The sequence below is a fragment of the Eulemur rufifrons genome, chromosome 29 (genome assembly GCF_041146395.1).
Source record: "Eulemur rufifrons isolate Redbay chromosome 29, OSU_ERuf_1, whole genome shotgun sequence".
Taxonomy (NCBI): domain Eukaryota; kingdom Metazoa; phylum Chordata; class Mammalia; order Primates; family Lemuridae; genus Eulemur; species Eulemur rufifrons.
Genome location: NC_091011.1, coordinates 66,008,407 through 66,024,529, shown reverse-complemented (window position 1 = coordinate 66,024,529; position 16,123 = coordinate 66,008,407). Strand labels below are relative to the sequence as shown.

The window sequence follows — 16,123 nt, the reverse complement described above, 5'->3', positions numbered from 1 at the left end:
AGTTTAACCCAACTATAATGTTAGAGGTAACAGTCCCCAAGACTGCCCTCACCTCTGATACCAACTGCATTCTGGTGGAGGGTCCCACAACTACTTGCCAGTTTGATAATTTGCTTGAGGGACTTACATAACTCACCAAAAGTTGTAATGCTCATTATGGTTTATTAGAGGGAAATGACACAAATTAAAATCAGCCAATATAAGAGGCACATAGAGCAGGTTGCAGAAAGTACCAGTCATGAAGGTTCCATTGTCCTTTTCTTGTGGAGTCTGGACACATTCCTTTCTGGCCTAAATGTGTGACAATATGCATGGACTATTGCTAACCAGTGGAGCCTACCAAGTCTCGGTGTTCAGAATTTGTAGTGAGGCTCCGTATACATAGACATGGTTGATTGCTGACTTGCCCGTGTGGCTGATCTCCGTCTCTAGACTGACTGACATCATGTGACCCGAAGCCTCCACCCTAAGCCACATTGTTGGTTTATATGGTGTGGCCAGGCCTTACCTTAAATCATGTTGTTAAACTATCCAGTGTGACCCAAGTCCCCCAGGCAATCAGAGACACTCGTGACATTCCAGGGACCTAGAAATTACCTACCAGAAGCCAAGGCCAAAGGCCAGACCTTGTTCTGGGTAGGATAAAATCCTGTACTACACAGTAGAAAAGAGTGGGGAAGGTGGATCTGGAGATGCAAAAATTAGCTGTTTGGTCCCTTACTTTTGAGAATTACTTAATTCTTAAGATTAAAAGAAACAACCAATTAAAAGCACCTAGTATGCTACTTCGAACATGGTCCCTGTCTGTTTGAAATGTTATTTTGCTAAGCATTTTCGTTGATCCTTCTCTCCTTTTCCTTCAGAAGTATCATTTATTTCTACGTATTCTCCTTTGTTTTAGTTACTGATGATCATATTTTAAAATCTCATTTGTTTGTTTATCCTTTGTTCATTAATTTATTCATTCAGTAAGTATTTATTGAATGCCTACTTTATCCCAGTACAGATGTGGTTCGTGTCCTCATAGAATTTACAGCCTAGGATGAGAGACAAACAACCCAGCCAACCGGCCATCCTTCCTCCCACCACACACTTGTAAATACAAAATAGAGTAGCTCCAAATTATAGAAAAACTTTAAGGAAAAGAAAGGGTACTGAGTTAGAGAACAACAGTGGCATTGTATTGAATGGGGAAAGAGATAACCTTAAAGCTGAGATGCTAGAGTTGTAAAGGAGCCAACTCTGAAATGATGGTGGCAGTGGGAGAGCGTTCCATAAAGGAGTATTTCCTGAGGCGGGAAAGAGCTTGGTGCAAAGAGTAAGTGAAAGAATATTCATGTGGCTAGAACATTGTGAGTGAAGGGCAATGAAAAATGGAAAACATAGACTTTAATGGAAGTGTCACAGGAAAACCAAGGAAAGGGCTTTGTGCAAAAAAAAAAAAAAAAAAATCATTCTGTTTGTGCTTTTGAGTATTACATTGGCTGCACTTTGGACAACTGATGTGTTTCGTAAACTGGATGGGAACAAAGTGGAACCCAAAAGACCTCTTAGAGTCTGTTAGAGCAGTCAAGTCGAAGAGATGAGGGTGTCATGGATGTTTGAGGGGACAGTGCATATCTCGAAAAGCCTGTGGACTTATGGTGTATTGGGAGGTAGGTTGACAGGGGGTGCTGGTAAGGAAAGTGAGGGAGAGGGAGTAACGGAACATGAGCTCTGGCCAACTCCCTCACTTTTGGCAGTTGATACCAGTCTGAACCAGAGGAGACCTCCATAGATTCCCAGCTTCATCATTTCCAGCTCCTACAGGCAATGCTACCTGGACTTCCTCCAGATTATCCAAGACCAGCATTCTGCCTTGCCTAGATAACAAAGTCCAGGCTCAGCCAGCCAGTGAGCCCTCTGTGGTTTGGTCCTGGCATTACCTGCTTTATTGACCACCTTTTCACTAGTGTGGATGGTTCACTAGCCAGTCTGATTAGCCGCTGTGCTCTGAATTACATGCCCACTTCTCTCCAGTCTGTGAACCTGACTTAGCTATGTTCACCATTCAACTCTTACTTGGTTTTGAAAATTAGCTGATAGACCATCTCCTGCATGAAACTCCTCCCCTACCCCAGGTGATTAAAGAAGCAGATTTCACACTCGTAGACATGCAGTTTAAGAGTGCAACTAGAAGCATGAAAGCGTGAAAAGAAACACTGTTCTCTTCCAAGTCTATTTTATCTTTTCTTATGCATAAAAAATTATAGAAATGTTGGGATGGTTTAAAAAGGAGCATTCGGTCCTAACTTGGTCTAAATCTCAGTAACCTAATGTCATAGGTTTCTTATAGTTTGTGAGAGTGAAATTCATCGAAGTAAGTGAAATACCTAAACTTTTAAGATAGTATCTGACTCAAAACAGGAAAAGAAAGCAAGCTCTGAAAATGTACACAATATTCATTTTCCCAAGCAGCTTATTTTTAAATAAGTATCTGCACTGATGCATAAAGTGTTCTAGAGTTCTAGAGTTCTTAGTCGCCCTAAGCATTTTATATGAATTAATTCATTTAGTGGTTTTGCAAAAACAGTGAGCTGAATACTAAATCATCTCCATCTTTTAGATTTAAGACAGGCTTAAAAAGCTGAGATAACTGGCCCCAAAGTCTTACAACCAGTAAGTAATGGAGCCAGGACTCAAACAACTTCACTCCTGCACATGCCTTGTTCCAAACCCCACTATCATACCTGTTCATAGAATTCCCATCAAATACAGTGAATTTAAAGCTGAAGGTTATATGCAGGCATGCTGAGGGAAAAGAGTGGAATTCTTGAATATTATTTCAATTTGTAGATTTATATTATCGGGTTTTCCTGAAAGGTCAGAAATAATAAGATACGTGGATAAAATAATGGGATTTCTTGTATAAAAGTGGGAATGCAAAATTGAGGGCATTTTTAAACTTGAGTTGTGGTGTACCTGCAAATGCAGTTAAGATAAATGAATGACTAGTTCACATAGTCTTTCTGAATTGTCAGTAATAGGCTTGGTTAAAAAGGTCATATCCATCTTGATAGCAAATGAATATTTATTTTTTTAAAATTTGCTTTTTTGGCTTCCTTGGGTTTATTACACTGCTGTTTACAAAAATAAATCAGTGAAGACTTGGCACATTGCAGACTCTGTTTTCTAGACACTGAAAGAAATGTTGGCAGCATTTCCATTAGCTTACTAACTAATGAGACAGCGCTGGCTACTTTCACAGGACTTGGATTCTGGCAAGAACAGATTTTTGTTTTTTTTTTTTCCCCACAATTAGGCATTTAATCTTAAAGTTATTACCATATGCTGTAAAGTCAAAAATATATTTACTTACACATATGCTGAAGGAAAAGGCTCTACCTTCTCATGGCGTATAGAGTGCCATAATTGTAGATACTTGAAGTGAAAAAGGAAGGATATTAAGTTTACCCTTGGGGAGAGTTTCTTTTGTGGTTTCCTGTCACAATTTTTAGCAGTAGCTCAATGCCTATCCCACTTGATTAGGAGAGTATGTGAACGACAAATATGTATGCCAAAATATATCAAAATCAATCCAGTGGTTTGATTTTAGACACGGGAGAACACAGTTGATAATAAGATAGAATCTTTCCCTCATGAAGTGTCTAATCTAGCAGAGGCGATAGGTCTGTAATAACAAAACATTTTGGAGAACTAAAAGCTGGGTACTATGGGCGACTATGGTGGACTACAGAGGGGAAAATGCTTAATTTCCTCTAGAACAATTAGAGAAGCCTTAAGTTTTTCAGTGTCATATATATAAGTAGATAAGTTTAAATCCTTTAATGCGTTTAATTTCATTTCAGTTTATGGTCCTATTTTATATGGCTAAAGTACTGAATACTTATCTACCATGGGTAAGATGGGAGAAAGGGGACATAAGGAAGGAAAAAACACAGTGAGAAACTCTCAAGCTGAGAAAATACAGTGATTTTTTAATAGAAAAAAGATAATGATTTCCGTTTTCAAGGGTTTAATTTTTTTAAAGCAGAAATTTGGTAGTAGGGCTTAAGTTTGTACATGCTGGATTCGTTCCAAGTAAGTGTGTTCCTAAGACTTCCACTAATTTTTCTGAAGGTAAGCAAAGGTGACAGTAATTTGGATAACTATTTACGGGTTTCTATATACTGATTTACTTTGTGAGTTCTTAAAGCTTCATACTTAGGGAAGATGAGTTAGAAGGTAGCGTGGCAAACTGAACTATATGGATTCTTTTGTCCTTAATTGTCTCATTTTCATAAATGCTACAAATTTATTTTTTAATTTATAATATAAAGAACCATGTTCTCTTGAATTTTAATGTTATTTGTGATTTTGTTCTTAGTTCATATTTAATGGGAACAAACTGTGTCCTACAAACACCAAACACCAAGAATTCTTAAGTTTATTTTATCAGAATTGTTTTCTTTTTTAAGTCTGAATTATTTTAAACAGATTAGCCAGGACATTTCAGAAATAAGACTAAAATACACATTATAATTTTGTAGTGACATTAATATAGTCCTGGTGTAAAAATTGTAGATATCCTTTTTATTAATTGTCTTTCATGTGAACTCATAATAATGAGATTGTCTTTGGGATGACAGCCTGAGCTAGAAATGATGTGGCTTTTACTCTCTCTTTAGGGTGCATGTATCTACATTTCTATGGCTTTATGAAAGAAAAAAGAAGAAAAATTCATGTGTTCATGGGAATTTGAGGCATTATAATTTTTAGTTGACCAAATTCTGCCTTTTGTAGAAATGGAGATGTTAGTTACTTTGGGCCTTTATGTTGTGATCGTGAGAGTTCTGCCAAAGAGCCTGTAGAACAAAATTTGGATAATAATTCATTTAGAATACATACATTATAATGTAGATACACAATATATATGCTGTATATATGTGCATGTCATATTGATAAAATTGTATAAAATTCTCACGGATAAGAATGTTTTATCATGACCACATAGTTAACGTTAAGGAAGTTTTTACAGTGATTATTTGATTATTTTTTTCTATTGCTGAATAATTAAAGATGACATTTCATCAGGCTTGAAAGCACCAAATAATACTTAATGAGCATTTAGTTGATTAGAATTTTGATCCAAAAAGATACATTTATTACTTTTAACAGTACTAGTACCACTGACAGGTGTTATTTCACAGCTAATCTTGACATAGGTTACCATTTATTCAGTTGCATTTAGTATGTATACAGCTTTCTATGAATGATAAACATTGTTAAGCCTTTAAAATAAATGTCCATAGCATATTAACCAAGGGATAACTTTTACTTGTCATATTATTTTTAAAATTTTCAGATTTCTTTTCTGCAAGACTTGCAAAAGAAGATGTGTTTTGGTGTTAGATTGTAATGAATAAGAATTACAATTTTAAAAGATTATTATTTTAAAAACCAACTTCTCTTCTCTGACGATGAGATCTCAAGACAGTATAAATACCTCCAATATCCTGGAGGAATGGAAGATGCAGATGGCTGGTGCCTACCTCATAGCAGGCATCAGTTTGCACAAAAGGGGAAAGTGTCATGAGTGAATCAAATGTAGGAAGCAGGCTCTGAAAACTACAGAGAAGGGGGAGTCTGATTCATGAGAGAACACTTTAAAATTAATTATTGTCACTGGAAGCCAAAGTGGTGTGTCCTTTACGAACTCAAAAAAGAATGTCATTAACAATTTAGAAAAATTGTATCTGTAACCAAAAATGGGAGAATTGAAGGTAATTACATTTTGAAGTGAAATCCAGCTTAATTGATAAACCCTATTAAGTAGATTTGGGGTTCTCGTATGCAGTTGATTCTTGAAGTACACAGATTTGAGCTGCACAGGTCCACTTACATGTGGATTTTCTTTTGCCTCTGCCACCTCTGAGACAGCAAGACCAATCCCCCCGCCTCTCAGCCTATTCAACATGAAGATGACTGGGATGAAGATCTTTATCAAGATCCACTTCCACATAAGGACCAGTAAATATATTTTCTCTCCTCACGATTTTTAATAACATTTTCGGCCGGGCGCGGTGGCTCACGCCTGTAATCCTAGCACTCTGGGAGGCCGAGGTGGGCGGATCGTTTGAGCTCAGGAGTTCGAGACCAACCTGAGCAAGAGCGAGACCCCATCTCTACTAAAAATAGAAAGAAATTATATGGACAGCTAAAAATATATATAGAAAAAATAAGCCGGGCATGGTGGTGCATGCCTGTAGTCCCAGCTACTCGGGAGGCTGAGACATGAGGATCGCTTGAGCTCAGGAGTTTGAGGTTGCTGTGAGCTAGGCTGACGCCACGGCACTCACTCTAGCCTGGGCAACAGAGTGAGACTCTGTCTCAAAAAAAAAAAAAAAAAAAAAAAAAAAAAATAACATTTTCTTTTCTCTAACGTTCTTCATTGTAAGAATATAGTATGCAGTGCATATAATGTACAAAATATGTGTTAATTGACCATTTATGTTATCAGTAAGACTGCCAGTCAACAGTAGGCTATTAGTAGTTAAATTTTAGGGGAGTTAAGAGTTACACTGGAGTTTTCAACCACACGGGGGGGTCAGTGCCCCTAACCCATGCAGGTGAAGGGTCACCTGAATTATGAGAGGGCTTCACCTCAAACATTTTAAATATCTTAAATTTATAGCTATTTGGAACAATATTGATGATGTTGATGTATCAATAAGTGAAGGGAAGGGATTTAACCCTGTGAGTGTCTTTCCAAGTAAACATAATGTGTAAATATAAAGGCTTTCTTTCCCTTTCTTTTACATCTAAGGTTTCATCTTAACTCCAGGCTTAAGAGGCAGGAGGAAGATATCATTGAGCAAAATCGTCACAGTCACTGTCAAGCTTTATGGTTGGAAGAATGTCAGTGTAGTGTTTTATGTAATTGAATATTTATAGATGATAAATATTCATCTGTATTAGTGTTATTCACTTTATTTTTACTAGATTTTCCTTAATAACATTAATTGTTTTAAATGCTATGTCATGCTAAACAGGTATGAGTGTACTCAGAGATACATTAGTGGGTTAAATAAACAACTTACTCTTATATTCATCTTCAATTATAAAATTAGAAATGAATTTAAAATAACATAAAATATGGATATTAGGTTTTAATAGATAAAATATAAATTATGAAAAATATTTAAAACAGTTAAATGGCATAAGTTTTTATTAAACATGCCAATTCTACAAGTACTAGCCTAAGTATGTTGACACATGTACATCATTATAACAAATTTCTGGTATTAGCACATACTAGCCACTAGAATTTACCACATCATATCTCGTGATGATAACAAAGCATATTCAAATATATGTATATTTACCCCTTAGGCTGGTTTTATATACTTACAAGTCATTCTACTTCCTCCCCTGAATTTCCTCATCCGTTTGCCTACTATGTCCTTTGAAGGATCATTTTCAGTCAGTCATTATTATCCATTCTTAACCAAGGACAGCAATTAAGCTTGTGCAGAGTGGCAGAGAACTCAGGCCCAAGGGTCCAATCTAAGAAAGCAGTTAAGCAGTTTGCTAAGACAGCTGGGGGTCAAAACAGATTGGAAACCAGCATCCAGCAGAGAAAGGTAGATAATGTAGAAGAGAACAGAGGCCCAGGCAAGGGTTTGTGAACAAGTTAGGAAGAGAATCCATTTTAGCAATGGAAACAAGTTTCCACAGAGGAAGAAAGGACAGTGAAGTATGAGAACTCTTGGCTTCTGAGGTGGCAGCTTCCTGCATGTAAGTGTGCAAAGGCATAGAACCACATTCAGGAAGGTGCCAACTCCATGACTAGAGAAATGGGTGAGGGCAAGGTCAGTGCTGCTCCTGGTGGTCACTTTTGAGCCAGCCCAACTATTTTGTTTCCTATTAATTTATTGCTGTTTTTTTTTTCTAGTGGATAATGTATAGCTTGAACCTGTGACTTTACTAATAATTCTCTTCTATCTTTCGCTGTTTTGTTCTTCAAATTTATCACATTGAGAAGACTTATTCTGACCTGTTAAAGCACTGCCCAGTGGAGAAAGGAAGAAGTACAGAGATTTTCCTCCTGAGATTGATTTTACAGCCTGGTGTAAGGAATACACATTCCGACAGTGGGAGGTGCTGGCACAGTTTCATTTCCTCTGGCCATGCTCTCTCTCCTGAGAGGGTATTTGTGGTCATTACGTTCAGCTTGAAAACCCCTTCTCTTCTGCGGTAACTAACATCCTCCAGTGTGTGTCTGAGACAAACGGCCCCTCATGGGTTTCTGCAGGGATTTATGTGCCCAGTTCCTGAGACATAGCTCATTGGTAAAGATAATTCTGCATCAGGAACCATTTGACATTTCTTGGGTACATTTAGATTGTGTCTTGTAAAGACTGCAAACGGTTTAATTGGGCCATTTGGTGTGCCCTGATGCCAAGCATATGTGCCAGTTGATGTCCCTTTGATAGTTTCTTCAAAATGAAGTATTTTTAAATGTCTTCAAGACAAGGGAGCTCTTATCATGGTTAAAAAATAGCTGAAGAGAGAAAAGGACATTTAAGAAGTCAAAACAACAGAATGATTAAAAAAATCTCCTGTCTCAATGGCATAGATTTTTTTGAAAATTCAGATCAATATACAGAAGAATTTGTACATTTCTGTATATCAAAATATATCAAGTAGATTTCTTTTTAAATGTAGTCTTAAAACTATGTTTTCACAAAGAAGATGGTGGTTTTAAAGATTTTAGTGCACTGATTTGCTTCTTTCCCTAATGACTCATTTTTTCTTTCTCCTTTTATTGCAAATTACCACTTCACTGATTCCCCTTATAGTAATGATTCACATAAATCTAATTTCTTTTTGAAAATGAGGGTTTCTTTTTTTTTGGATTACCTTACCTCCTTACCATAAAGACCTTAATTAATTGAAATTAAAATACTAAATACAAAATGCTTAATTTGTTTAGCAATTAAGGGTTTTATTATTCTACAATCTGATATGGTTCCGTCTTGGTAAATCTTGTGGAATTGACACAGCAGAGATACACTTATTTATCAGATTATTCGGTGTGTTTGGCACAGAATCGAATTTCCTATCCATGTGTTTCTTGGAATTCTTTCTTGACTGTATTTTATTGTCTGTCCTGTGATGTAGATAGAGCTAAGCTTATGTGGTGCCAAATTTTGGTGAGAGAAAACAGAAACCTCTTAGGAGGGAAAAGAACAGGGGAATGACCAAACATAGAAGCTGGTTATTCATTTAGACTTTAGAGCTGGAGCAGCAACTGTTCACAAGGGGAAAACTAGACTATGAAGTCCCTGTCTTCTTTCTCTGCAGGCTACTGATGCTCACCGATATTCTTGGTACCTATTCTAAAAAAAAAAAAAAAAAAGTCTGTTTATGATATAATCAATCATGATTCTTAAAATGGCAGAACATGAGATTTAAAAAAGTTTCAATATATAAACGCTTTAACATTTTTTATAGTGCCTTCTGTGATTAGCCACAATTAGAATGAATCCACTATTCTTTTTTTAGCCAACTTATGTCTCAAAAGGTAGACATTTCTCAAACATTTTTCCCCGTGAAATTTGTAAGCATGAAAGCTTGAGCTATTAGTGAATCTCTGAGAATTTTTGTACTAAGTAGCCTTGTATTTGTAAAGAATTTTTTATTAAGTGGGTTCAAAGCACTTTAGAAATATTTTCTGGAGCTAATCAGAATCGAGGTGACTCTTCGGAAGGCACAGAACCAAGACTGGTCTTCTCCAGTTTCTTTGTCCTGTATTCTGTTCACTAGATGCATTTACTCAGGACAGTTTCCTGGCACTCTCCCAGGCTCCCCAGGGGAAATACTCAGTAGTCTCAAAAACAAAATAACTTAGACACATAAGAGAAAAACAAAGCACAGTTTTAATAAAAATGCTGACAATGTAGTAGTAAACAGTCACATACTAGTCCCTCTTTGCCTTTGTTTTTGGAGTAGGGGAGATGCATAAGAATACTTTAAATACCATTAAAAAAACTAAACTACACCCTCCCTTTGTAGGGTGCTGAATATTGTTTATCTTATCCATTGTTTGCCAATAAGTTTTAAGTCAGCTGTCTCCTTTGTTAATTTGCTCAGCTTTTACTGAGTTTTTCTAGACAAGAGGCCTGATGACTAAAACAACTTGAATGCATCCTATTCTTTTTAACTCACCCAGTTCTGATTTCCTTTCTATAGCCCATGGATATCACAGATACGTGTTTTTAGGGGAGAAATTTTTTTTTTTTTTTTTTTGCATTTTATTTTTTTTTTTTTCAGGTTACCAATTTTTTTTTTATTTTTTTTTATTTTTATTTTTTGTTTGTTTTTCAGCTCATTAAGGGGGTACAAAAGATCAGGCTATATACATTGCCCATGCCTCCCCATCCCCCCGAGTCTGAGCTTTAGTTGTGTCCATTTCCTAGACAGTGCACATCACTCTCATCATATAGGTGTGCACTCCTCCCCTCCCCCCACCCCATCCCCCCCAGAGAGAACTTCAAACGTGTCTATTCCCCAGGCAGTGTGCATCGCACTCATCAAGTAGGTATACACCCATCCCTTCCACCCAGCCCCGACCTCTGTCCAATACCCAATTGGTGTGAATCCCAAATGTGCACTCAGGGAAACCAGTTTGCTGGTGAGTACATGTGGTGCTTGTTTTTCCATTCTTGGGATACTTCACTTAATAGAATGGGTTCCAGCTCACTCCAGGAGAACCAAAGAGATGCCATATCGCCATCATTTCTAATAGCTGAGTAATATTCCATGGTATACATATACCACATTTTGCTAATCCATTCATGAATCGATGGGCATTTGGGTTGTTTCCACATCTTTGCGATTGTGAATTGTGCTGCTATAAACATTCGGGTGCAGGTGTCTTTTTTATAGAATGACTTTTGTTCTTCTGGGTAGATGCCCAGTAATGGGATTGCTGGATCAAATGGTAGGTCTACTTGAATCTGTTTAAGGTATCTCCACGTTGCTTTCCACAGGGGCTGCACTAGTTTACAGTCCCACCAGCAGTGTATGAGAGTACCTGTCTCTCCACACCCACAGTCAAACGGAGAACCAAATTAAGGACTCAATACCCTTCAAAATAGCAACAAAGAAAATAAAATATCTAGGAATATATCTAACTAAGGAAGTAAAGGACCTCTATAGGGAGAACTATGAAACTCTGAGGAAGGAAATTGCAGAACATGTAAATAGGTGGAAAACCATACCATGCTCATGGATTGGTAGAATCAACATTGTTAAAATGTCTATACTGCCCAAAGTTATCTACAGATTCAATGCAATCCCTATTAAATTACCAACATCTTTTTTCACAGACATAGAAAAAATAATTTTACGCTTTGTATGGAACCAGAGAAGACCCCGTTTAGCAAAAGCAATATTAAACAACAAAAACAAAATGGGAGGTATTAATTTGCCAGACTTCAAACTTTACTACAAGGCTGTGGTTCTAAAAACAGCCTGGTACTGGCACAAGTGCCGAGACACAGACCAGTGGAACAGAACAGAAAATCCAAATATAAAACCATCCTCATATAGCCATCTAATCTTTGACAAAGCACACAAAAACATACTCTGGGGAAAAGATTCCTTATTTAATAAATGGTGCTGGGAAAACTGGATATCCACATGTAGAAGACTAAAACAGGACACACAGCTCTCACCCCTCACAAAAATCAAATCACGGTGGTTAACAGACTTAAACCTTAGGTCAGAAACTATTAGAATTCTAGAAGAAAACGTAGGTAAGACTCTTACAGACATTGGCCTAGGCAAAGAATTTATGAGGAAGACCCCTAAGACAATCACAGCAGCAACAAAAATAAATAAATGGGACCTGATCAAATTAAAAAGCTTCTGCACAGCCAAAGAAACAGTCACAAGAGTAAATAGACAACCTACAGAATGGGAAAAAATTTTCGCATACTACACATCAGATAAAGGACTGATAACAAGAATCTATTTAGAATTCAGGAAAATCAGTAAGAAAAAATCGAACAACCCTATCAAAAAGTGGGCAAAGGACATGAATAGAAATTTTTCAAAAGAAGATATAAAAATGGCTAACAAACATATGAAAAAGTGTTCAACATCTCTAATCATCAGGGAAATGCAAATCAAAACCACAATGAGATATCACTTAACTCCAGTGAGAACGGCCTTTTTTTTTTTTTTTTAAAGGATGTAGTACCTATTGGGAACAAATGTAGTTGAACCCAAAAGAATACATTTGTTAAGCTGCTATCCATGCATAGGGAGTGATTAGGCCCAGAACTGATCACCCACAAAACAGAGATACTTATGCTACGAAAATCTGCACATGGTAGGTAATTCACCTTATCTGGTGAATTTGCTTTACAAAGACTGTTGATCTGCCAGGTAAAAAGCAGAAAAAGAGGTTTCCACTTTAAACCAAACATCATATCTTAAACTTACATTTCTGGCCTCAAGTGATGCTCTAGCCTTGGCCTCCCTCCCAGAGTGCTAGGATTGCAGGCATGAGCCACCCCTCCTGGCCTAAACCAGAGAACATGTCATTAACATACCTAAAGAAAGAATGTATCAACACAAAGGGGATGCCAGAGCATGGACTAACATTTTCAGTATCTTTTAGTATTATGTAGATACTTTGTGTATGTTTTCTTTATTCCTCACGACCCTCCTAGTAGATTTTATTACCTCTGTTTTACAGAGGGGATAACTGAACCCACGGAGGTTGATATAATTTCTCCTAAGTTTCAGAAGGGGGAAATGTCAGTTATAATTTGAAATCTGGTGAATTTGGCTTCAAAATCTATAGGATTCTTTACTAGTGGCATCAGTTTCTATGGAGTGAAAGCTTCTGGGGAAATTAGGAAAGGTTTTGGTGAATGGGCAGTCTATGATTATCGAATAAATGCTTAACTAATGCCTATTATGTACTTTATTCTTAGAAAGGAAACTGTTGGAGCACAATCATTTTACTTTAACAGCACTATTAGAATGAAATAAATTTCAGCATTTGAGACTATGCCTGCCCCTCGAATCCCCCTCTGTGCACCTCCATGACCACCCTGCACCCCCTAGCATATACATACACCCATAAATCTTTCCTACAACTGGTGCAGGAGAAATTTACAACTCAAACCTTTGACCAGGGAGAGGTAAGTTACCTTACAATCCTCTTCAGCCAAGCTCTGCTCCTTAGATTTGTTAGGTGGGGATCAGACCACTGTGTCCACTGTGCTCTCTGATGGCATAGTCCAATGGTCCTTTAATTCCTCACCCTCCCCTATGGGAGGTGTGGGACTCACAGCACGTCGGTCAATTCTCTTTAAGTATCTACTCTTTGCAATTTCTGCTTTAATCCTCTTATAACTTCAGAGTGCATGCTGAACTGTGAAACTGTTTTGACTATTTCCTTTGCAAGTCCTGTAAAAGTGGTCTGGCTTTTGCTTGGAATTTGTTTTGGAAGTACTTGGCACATAGTTTTTTGTTCTCAACCTTTTGAGACTTCAGTGACCAGTTCATCTGACAAAGAGACTCAATTTAATATCCTGTTGTTACACACTTTTTTTATGAAGGAAGAAAATTCACTAAGTTATATAGAATTTAACTGGTGGATCAAAGGCAAGAGACATTCCAAGATAATGACCAAATTCTTACAAAGAGTGATCAGTTATTTGGAATTGTAAAAGAACCAAAATGTCACATAACCATAGTCTGAAATCTTAATATCCCTTAACACTCTTTAGAATATCATAAAAATCAATGCTCTAAGCTTAAAGAGAGCAGTTTCTTTAGCATTGTAATTTTAAAAGATGCCTGGAGGTATCTGGCTATCTATTTAATTTGGTCTCTGCTAATGGTTGAGAACATGCCAATGTAACAACTCTGGGTCCAATTAATAGACAATTTCTCCTAAATTTCAAACTGATACATGTAGCATTTGGATATGCCAGATTCTCTTCTGAGGACAGAGACCAGCTTTGTGTTTTTGTGGTACTTCAGAATAGTGCTTTGCAGAAGATAGATGCTCAGGAAATATAGATTATTTAAGTGACTCTATTTATGGTCACTTCCGACCTACTGTAAACAAGTTGTCTTTTCAGAGTCCTTATGAAGCACAAGTATAATATATTCCTTGGAGATTATGCTTTAAGAATCACAACATGTTGACCATGTAGATAGTATTGTAGTACATGTTTTAAAATGTTATTTTGCTTGTTGACTTATTTAACAAATACTTACTGACTGTGGTGGTGTTGCAGCCTCCATCCCTCTAAAAAAGAATCTAACAATAACCAGAGTCAGTATGTTAATTACTGTATTACTTAAGTACTGTATTAATTACGATATAATAAATACCTAATGGGAAAACAGGATGGATGCAAGCAACTGGTGGGTGGTGGTCAGGAAAGAGTTTACAGAGAAGGTGATATTTGAATCAGTTCTAGAAGGATGAGAACAGACATTCCCAGCAGAGATAACAGCATGTTTTCATCATAGAGAGAGGAAATAGCGAAAGTATAAGCAAATGGTTGTCTGCCTAGGAGCTGAAGAGCTGTATGATCTTGAACAACTGCTTCAGCCTCCTTGAGTCTCAGTTTTCTTATCTTTAACATAATGCCCATCTGATAAGTTCTTGGAGAATTAGGTTATGATGTAAAGCTCTTGACTTAATACCTGTTACAGAGTCAGCACAGGATAAATGGAGGCAATGTGTATAAAGTTCCTAGCACCAAGTGTGGCAAGTAGTAAACACCCTCAACTATAAATTATTGTAATTTCATCCTTTGTTTCCTTCCTCTAGTCTATATAGACTTAATTTCATTATTAAGATGAAATAGAAACTAGTAAAGATTAATTCCTAATCCAGGTTTGGGACATTTGATGACAAATTTTTTTGCAATGGGATGTTGAAGGACAACAAAAACTCAGATTGTTCAGTGACCCTGCAAAAGTAAGCTGCCAGTGACTCAATTTCCTCTTTGAGTAAAAAATCACATTATGCCTTTAGCTTTCAAATGCATTTGGCATCTTTACCATGGATCAACATGGAAAGCAACAGTAATATTTGTGGTAGAAGGAAATATTTTGTTTTGCAGAATTAAAAAGGTTTGTGAGAAAACTTAAATTTATTTACCAGCTTTTCTAAGGGGATACTTTATACTGCAAGAGAAGGGGTCTTGAGGTTAGTTTGTTAGCTGAGTGTTCAAAGCAGCATTTTTAGTTAGTACTGCTTACAATTGATTGAATCAATGAGTCTAGAGAAGTGCATTTTCAATAAGAAACTGTTCACAGAAAAAGACCCAAACTCTGTAAAATAATTTAAAGAGATTTATTCTGAGCCAAATGTGTGTTACTGGCCCAGAGGACATCACCTCAAAAGATCCTGAGAAAATGTGCTCAAGGTAGCTGGGTGATAGTTTGGTTTTATATGTTCATAGAGACAAGAATTACATGTAAGACCCTAAGTCAATAAGTGGAGGACATACATTGGTTTGCCTCGAAAAGGCTTGACATCTCTGTGTGTGTGTGTGTGTGTGTGTGTGTGTGTGTGTAATAGGTTATAGGTGGGTTTAAAGCTTCTTTTTGATTTGTAATTGGTTAAAGAAATGAGGCTTTGTCTAAAGGCCTGGAATGTTTTAATTTAAGATGAGGGTGTCTGTTAATCAGAGACAGGCCTCTGGACATTTACCAAACTCACATGACCTGAGTCACTTGAGTAAATTGATGGCCTGCAGGTATGGTATAAGCTTTATTTTGTATAGCCGTAGGCCTATTAATGAGTTACAGAGGATATCTCCAAGAAGGGAAGGGGGCATGATGAGGCATGTCTGACCTCCCTTCTCATGGCCAGGAACTCAGCTTTAGGATGTTTCTGGGGTCCCCTTTGCCAAGAGGAGTTCCATTCAGTCAGCTGGCAGGGGAGTAAGACTTTATTTTAGTTCACAAAACTAATAGGCTTCAATACATTGCTCTACCTAAGTTACTCTCTCAAATTATCATACTCATTAAAAAAAAAAAAAACTGTGTTCTTTTTTTTCACATATGGTGGAATAAGGAAGGTAGAAGTTTTAACTGA

The 16,123-nt window shown here is 37.0% G+C and overlaps 1 protein-coding gene across 4 annotated transcripts in view; it reads left to right on the top strand.

Annotated features, from left to right (window-relative positions):
- IMMP2L (inner mitochondrial membrane peptidase subunit 2) overlaps positions 1-16,123 on the top strand; it is an 847,470-nt gene that overhangs the window by 461,302 nt on the left and 370,045 nt on the right. The window lies entirely within an intron of this gene.